The sequence below is a fragment of the Vombatus ursinus genome, unplaced genomic scaffold (genome assembly GCF_900497805.2).
Source record: "Vombatus ursinus unplaced genomic scaffold, bare-nosed wombat genome assembly UNPS02006926.1, whole genome shotgun sequence".
In the NCBI taxonomy this organism is placed as follows: Eukaryota; Metazoa; Chordata; class Mammalia; order Diprotodontia; family Vombatidae; genus Vombatus; species Vombatus ursinus.
In genome coordinates, this window is record NW_020946704.1 from 1 (window position 1) to 8,488 (window position 8,488).

The following is an 8,488-nucleotide window of genomic DNA, read 5'->3' on the forward strand; positions in this document are numbered from 1 at the left end:
GAAATGCAAGGAGAAATGTATATTGGGCTATCAGGGTCTGGGGATGGTTGGCTATGCTCCTTGAACCTGGAGAATTCAGCAGTTTTTACCTAGCTACACAGACACAAAAAGTAGAGACTCAAAAGATTGTACTTTACTTCATTAAGGAATCATCTCAACTTCTTCTGCGAGGAAATCTTTGTTGATCATGGAAAAGCCAGTGACAGGCTGAGTAGACTCTTTGTCTTGTGGTTATGATGCCTTGGGTCCAAATCTAGCCTTTGATACATAAACTCTGCAACTATCAGCAGGTCACTTATCCTCTTTGAGATTCTGTTTCCTTATTTGTAAATAGACACAATACCACCTATGGCACCTATCTAATAGAATTGTTGAGTCTTAATGAGATAATGTAGGGAATGTGTTTTACAAACTTCTTTAGGCCTATTATATGTCAGTTGTCATGATCATTATCTGTGATATTGTGATATCTGTATCTGTATAACACCTGAAAAATATCTGAAGCATACCCTGTGATGTCCTATGACTATTTTGTTACCATTTGTCATCCAGTGCACTACACAGTCATTACGAACCCCGGACTTTGTGTGGTCCTTGCCACATGTACATTATTGGTAGATTGTATCCATGCCACTATACTAACATCACTCACCTTTTGGTTGCCATACTGTGGCCCCAGTAAAGTAGACTATTATTTCTGTGACATTCTTGTCATCCTACCTTTGGCCTGTGCTGACAGCTCACTGGACCAGAGGGTGGGTTTCACTAATGCTGACCTTTTAGTTTTAATGTTATTTTTCACTGTTCTTGTCTCCTATACCCACATTGGGATAGCAGTTTTGAAGATATGCTCAACTGAAGGCAGGAGCAAAGCTTTCTCTACTTGCAATGCCCACTTCATTGCCATCATGTGTGCCTATGGAGCACATGTCATCATCTCTTTTCAGTCCACACCCAACCCTTTCCTTGGTGCTATGGTTCAAATTTTGAATAATATTATTCGACCTATGCTGAACTCCTTACTCTATTGACTGAGAAACAAGGAAGTAAAAAGAGCCTTGAAAAGAGTTTTGCGCGAGGCAGGACTAACCCTAGAGGCCTAAATTAGGAGGCTTCAGTCTCACTGGTCATTTCCTGTTTCCATCTGTGGGTGGAAACTGTTGATCAGATTCCTCTCTTTCATCGAATGATAACCATGTCTCTGCCCTCTCTCTGTGTTATCATTTCATCTTTTCTGTATGGTGTATGCAACCAGAAATTAGGCCAATGTGAGAAAAAAATAGCTAGTTGAGTTTTTTTCTTTTAAAGGGCTTTTTTGGTTGGGATTCACTTGCATTTCAGAGTTCATGAAGTGTCTGTGACTAGGAAGGCAGTGCCCGTCTATTACTCTCTTTGAAATCATTATCTTAAGAGAAATTCATCTTTGAATGTCTTTCTCATGGTAGTAATTTTGAAGAATGTTTCTTTGGGAGAAGTAAGGGACAGTTTAGGTATATGATTTCATTGGTGTAGAGAGTTACTGAAGAACTCCCCTTTTCCCACTGTTTTAAATCACCAAACCCCTTGATGGTATCTCCCATTCATTCCTCCTTTAGACTCTTATGAAAAGTTGGCAGCCTATCTTAATTTTCAGATTTCTACTTTATTTCAGTTCTATGTTTATTCTCTTGGAAAAAATCTACAAAATCATTCTTAGATATGTTCTGCATCCTATCCTATACCTTTAGTCTTTTCTTTTTCCACACCCTTAGTGATCTTCTGTCTAGTTTCACTTTCAGGGAGTAAGTATTAAAAAGCAAAGTGCTCAAATAAGTACTGCTAAAGAATGTATTAGCTGTATGTGTCCTAGTCCAGGAGTTCTCTGGTAGGTGTTTAACACCTGACTCTATGGGAAAAAATGAACTCAAGACACACATATTTTCCCTATCACTTTCATAAGTCTAGACAATCAATAAAACAACAAATCAAGCCCGATTTGTGGCATCTGTCAATTTCCAAGGTCAGAGACATCTTTTTTAACATGAACCTGAACAAGAATACTCTCAATCACAAATCTGACTGGTGGACATGAAGCCTTTGCTGGAAAAATTATAATGCAAGGAAACTAAGATTTTCCAAGATAGTCAATTTTTTTAATAGCTCTGATTGTTATGAAGTTTTCATTTATACCAAACTATTATCTGTCTCTCTGAAATTTCTACCCATTCTTCCTAGTTCTTCCCTCTGTGGTCAAATAGAACAAAGTTAGTTTCCCATTGTTGGATTGTATCCATATCTATCAGAGATGTGCTGCAATCAGCTTCGACTGGCTAATGAGAACAGATTGCTAAATTTTCTGTGTGAGCATTTACACCTTGGAAATCATCAAATGCTACAAATCACAGCTTGATTTGTTGTTTTGTTGATTGCCTAGACTTTAGAAAGTGATAAAGAAAATCTTAATAATGCAGATTAAACTAAAGTGCCATGAAGGGAATTATGATTTTTATGATAATCGATATGATATGTGTAATGAATATGCTAACAGGTAAGATTTTTCAGAATTGCCTTTTCCAGGCTCACAATGCAGCTTGAACTGATCTATCAAGCTTTGACAAGGCTCACAATCCTTCTGCCTGTGTACCTGAAGTGAAGCAAATCAAAGATTGTAGAAACTGTTCCCATCATAGAACTATGGTCCTATAATCCACCAAGTAATGACCCCCAAGGACTCGACCAATATTGCTCCCACAAGACTCCAGAATTGTTGTATTGTCTTCCATTTGTGGTTTTGTCATGGGAAATCACTCTGGCCCTGGGAACGATTGTTTGTAAACTACTCTCCTCCACCCCTTCCCACTTGTGATTTATGTATATAATCTCTGTCTTCACTTTAGCAAGGTGGAATTCTGATCAGGAGAATTTCCTGATTTGCAAATCTGTTCCTCTTAATGAAACTAATTAATTAAATAGCTACCTGATTACTGACACTTTGTCTCTGGCCTGCTATTTTCATCATTCTCAGGTTAGAGACTAGTTCCGTAAAATCCTGTTAACAGTGTCATGTATACATGTATATGTGAGTATACACACAGAGACACACACAGATGCACATACATATATTCAGAAAGGTTGTTAGTAAACGTTTATCAGCATACCCTTGGTTCTCTCCCTCCTGAAATAAAATTGTATTTATTTGGTATATACTCTATTTATTAGCATACATTATTTATCCTTCAGTAGAATGTAAGCCCCTTGAGGATAAGAAATATTTTGTTTCATCTTTGTATTTTTCAGCGCCTACTGTACTTTGTTAATAATGAGTGCTTAATGAATGCTTGTTGAATTGAATTAAATCTTCTAATCATCATCATCACAGATAGCATTTATAGAGCAATTCAAAGCTTGCAAAGCACTTTACAAATATTATGTTGTTCAATCATCATAACAACCCTAGGAGATAGGTGTGCTATTACTTTCCTCATTTTGCAGATGAGGACATGGAGGCAGGCAGAAGTTGTGCCTTAACTTGTGACTGTTGTCACACAGCTAGTTAATGTCTGAGACTGGATATGAATTCAGGTCTTTGTGATTTCAGAGCCAACACTTTTATCTCCTGTACCATGTAGCTACTCATGGCCCCTGAACCCTCTTCTGTCCTTCTGATTAATTCCACAGTAGCAGATCCTCAACAGCTTTGACCATGTTTACTCTTATAGCATGGTTGCATCCTTCTCCAGACCATTCTATTTGATCCTGTGTAGTCCTAGATTTCACACACAGTCTCCTCACCTATCTTGAGCTACAATTCAATTCAATTTAGCAGACATTAATCTCTTACTATGTACATTGGGGATACATACACACACACACTCACACCCACACACATACACATATATATTCCTTGACCTCTGTCCCATATGCTTGGAATATATTCTCTTCTCACCTGTGCCTCTTAAAATCTTGAGCTTCCTTGAAATCTCTACTCAGCTACCACCTTTTCAAAAATTATTTTTAAGTTATAGAATAAAACAAATAATTCCATAACATAACATAATAAGAAGATTATGGCACATGAACCTGCAAATCTATTATGCACAATTTGTTATTCCTTTTAGATATGCAGCAGTGTTATCATGTAATTTTTTTCTTCCTTCCCCCACCCCACCCTACAAATGGCTTCTATTAGACATAAATAGGTATATCTATATCTATACCCACACAATATATCCTTACATATATATGTATGTATATACATATATGCATGTAAAATTATTCCATACAAACTTCTATGTATCAGTTCTTTCTCTGGATGCAGATAGCATCTTTCTTCACATGTCCTTTATAGTTAATTTGGGTGTTTATTATAATCAAAATAAATTATTTGCTCAAAGTTGTTCTTGAAACAATATTGCTATTACTGTATGCAATGTTTTCTTAGTTCTGCTCATTTCACTCCATTATTTTGTGGAAATATTTCTATGTTTTTTCTAAGATCGTGAGCTCATCATTTCTTATGTTATAGTAAGTATGTCATCGCAATCATATACCACTACTTGTTCAGCTATTCCCCAACTGATGAGCATCTCTGTAATTTTCAGTACTTTGCCAACACAAAGAGAGCTGCTATAAACATTTTAGAACATATAGGTTCTTTTCCTTTTCCCCTAATTATCTCTGGAAATAGACCTTATAGTGATTGCTGGGTCAAAGGGTACAGGTTATTTAATAACTCTTTGGGCATAATTTCAGATTGCTCTCCAAAATAGTTGGATCACTTCACCACTCCATCAACAATAAAATAGTGTCCCAATTTTTCCACATCCGCTTCAGCATTGTGCTTTCCTCTTCTACCATTTTAGACAATCTGCTAGGTATAAAATTATATTTTAAGGTTGTTTTAATTTGCATTTCTCTAATCAATAATGATTTAGAGCATTTTTATCTGATTATGTATTGTTCTGATTTCATCATTGGAAAACTGCCTATTCTTATCCTTTAGCCATTCGTCAGTTGTTGAATGACTCATATTCTCATAGATTTGACAAAGTTCTGTATATATTTGAGATATGAAACCTTTATCTGAGCAACTGTCTATAAATTTTTCCCAATTTTCTGCTTTCCTTTTCATCTTTGCTACATCTGTTTTATTTGTTCAAAATTTTAAAAAATTTAATGTAATTGAAATTATCCATTTTACATTTAACTTTGCTCTCTATCTCTTGTTTATTCATAAATTGTTCACCTATCCCTGTCTGATAAGTAATGTATTCTGTGTTCTTCTAATTTTCTTGTAATATTTCTATTCATATCTAGGTCATGTATCCATTTTGAGCTTATCTTGGTAAGTGGTGTAAGATATTGGTCTATGCCCAGTTTCTGCAATATTGCTTTCTCGTTTTCCCAACAATTTTTTTATCAAACAAGGAATTCTTATCCAAAATTTTTAGTCTTTGCAATTGTCAGATACAAGGTTATTATGTTTATTTGCTGCTGTAAATTGTATATCTACTTTATTCTATTGATCTACTTTTCTATTTCTTAGCCAGAACCAGAAAATTTTGATAATTGTTGCCTTATAATATAGGTTAAGATCTGGTACTGCTAAACTTTCTTCTTTTACATTTTTTTCATTATTTCCCTTCGTATTCTTCACTTTTCAACCAAATGATTTTTTGGTAATAAAATTTGGATAAATTAAATTTTGGTAATTAAATCAGGATAACATTAAATGCATACATCAATTTTAATGAAACTTCATTTTTATTATGTTGGCCCATGAACATTTATTATTTCTCCAATTATTTAAATGATTTTATTTTTATAAAAAAATATTTTTTAAAATTTTATTTATATAGATCCTGGCTTTGTTTTGACAGGCATACTCCCAGGTATTTTATACTGTCCAAAGTTATTTTAAATGAGGTATTTTTACTACTTCTTTTTTCAGAGTTTTGTTTGTGACATATAGGAATGGTGATGATTTATGTGGATTTGCTTTATATCCTGCTACTGTGATAAAATTATTAATTGTTTCAACTTACTTTTTTAGTTGTCTTTAGGATATTCCAAGTATATCATCATATCATCTGCAAAAAGAGATACCTTTATTACCTCATTCTCTTTTCTGATTTCTTCTATTTCTTTTTCTTCTCATTGCTATTGTTAGGATTTCCAACACAATATTGAATAATATTGGTGACAGTGGGCATCCTTGTTTCATCTTAGTGGGAAGGCTTCTAGCTTATATCCATTAAAAATAATGCTTCCTTATGGTTTTAGATGAATGCTTTTTATCTATTTAAAGAAATATCCATTTATATCAATACTTTCAAGTATTTTTAATACAAATGAGTGTTGAATTTTATCAAAAGTTTTTTTTCTGCATCTATTGATATAATCATGTGATTTTTTTTACTTTAATGATTAATATAGTGAATTATGTTTATACTCTTCTAGGGATGGTTAAACCACCCCTGCATTCCTGGTATAAATCCCACTTAATTATAATATAGAGTCTTTGTAAGATATTGTTGTAATCTTTAGCTATTATTTTATTTAGGATTTTTGCATCCATATTCATTAATGAAATTGATCTGTAGTTTTCTTTCTCTGTTTTTACTCTTCCTGGTGTAGGTATCAGTATCATATTTATTTTATAAAAGGAGTTTGGTAGGATGCCTTCTTTACCTATTATTCCAAATAATTTGTTTAATATTGGAATTAGTTGATCTTTAAATGTTTCATAGAATTCACTTGTAAATCCTTCTGGTCCCAGTGCTTTTCTCTTAGAAAGCTCATTTATGGTCCATTCAATTTCTTCTTCTAAAATAAGTCTAGGATAGATATTCTTTTTCCTTTTCTGAAAATCTTGGCAATTTGTATTTTTGTAACTATCCTTCCATTTCACTTCAATTGTTAAAAGTATTGCATATAATTGGGCAACTGAAGCTACCACCTCTTTAGGACAATATTTCCTGATTCTCAAAATGTTCACTTCTCTAGATTACACAGTGGACACAGTGCTGGGCCTGAAGTCAAGAGCACCTGCATTCAAATCCAGCCTCACACACTTTCTACCTTTTGTGACCCCGGGCATGTCACTTAATTTTTGTCTGCCTCAGTTTCCTTAACTGTAAAATGAGTATAATGATAGTATGTACTATCAGATAGTTGTGATGATCAGATTACTTAACATTTGTAAAATTATTAGCACAGTTGTAGGTGCTGTATAAACACCTGCTTTCTTCTGCCTCTCCTAACATTACCTTGTTTATTTAACTATTTAAAAGTTCATTCCCAAGCAGGATGTAAGCTTCTTGAGGGTAAAAATTGTTTTGTTGTTGTTGTTGTTCTTTGTGTCCCCAGTGCCTATCGCTTTTTGTAATGTTTGTCTTTAATATCACTTGTGCAGAAGCATCCTGGCAGGGAAACTTTTCTACCAGAGCAGATTCATAACTTATCTAGAATATATGGTCTTGGAAAGCTGCCTGGGGCATTGAAAAGTGAACTAACTTGTCCAGAGTTACACAGCTAAAATGTGTCAAAAACTCAACTGAACTAGGGTTTTCATGATTCAAGGCTGGCATTCTATGATGCTTCCCATTTTTATAGGACTTTAAGGTTTACAAAGCATTTTCCTATCTCTTATACCAGTGTTGTCAAACTCAAGTAAGTCTTGCAGTCAAACTCAAGTAAGTCAAAAAACACAAATTAACATTCTATATGTTATATTTTTGTTTATTTTTGTTAAACATTTCTCAGTTGGGACCCTGGCTGCAAGTTAGCACCTCTGGGCTATGATGATATAGAATATTTTTGTATGTTTAATATATGCTTATTGGCCTTAAGGAATGATGAGAAAGGTTTTTTTTGGAGAGGTTCTCTTTTGGTGGGAGTGGGGGAAGGAGAGGAGAAAAATTATTCTGAATTTAGTTTTGAATAATTTTTTGTTTAGTATTTTATTTTTCCACAATTATATGTAAAAATATTTTTAACATTAATTTTAAAAACTTTGAGTTCCAAATTCTCTCTCTCTCTCCCTTCATTGAGGGGACAAAAGATGTATTGTCATGAAAAACATATTTCCATATAAGTTATATTGTAAAAGAAAACATAGACAAAAAACTCAAGAAAAATAAAGAAAGTTTAAAAAGTATGTTTCAATCTGTATTCAGACACTATCAGTTCTTTCTTTGGGGATAGATAGCATTTTTCATCATAAGTGCTTCAGTGTTATTTTGGATCATCGTATTGCTGAGAATAGCTAAGTCATTCACAGTTGATCATTTTGCAATATTGCTGTTACTTTGTACACAGTACATGTCACTTTGCATGAGCTTCTATAAGTCTTTCCAGGTTTTTCTGATAGCATCCTGCTCATCATTTCTTATAGCGCAATAATATTCCATCACAATCATATACTACAATTTGTTCAGCCATGCCCTAATTGATGGGCATGCCCTCAGTTTCCAATTTTTTTGCCACCAGAAAAGGGCTGCTATGAATA

The 8,488-nt window shown here is 34.0% G+C and overlaps 1 pseudogene; it reads left to right on the forward strand.

Annotated features, from left to right (window-relative positions):
• Positions 1-515: 515 nt before the first annotated feature.
• On the forward strand, positions 516-1,103 carry LOC114033401 (annotated as a pseudogene).
• Positions 1,104-8,488: the final 7,385 nt, after the last annotated feature.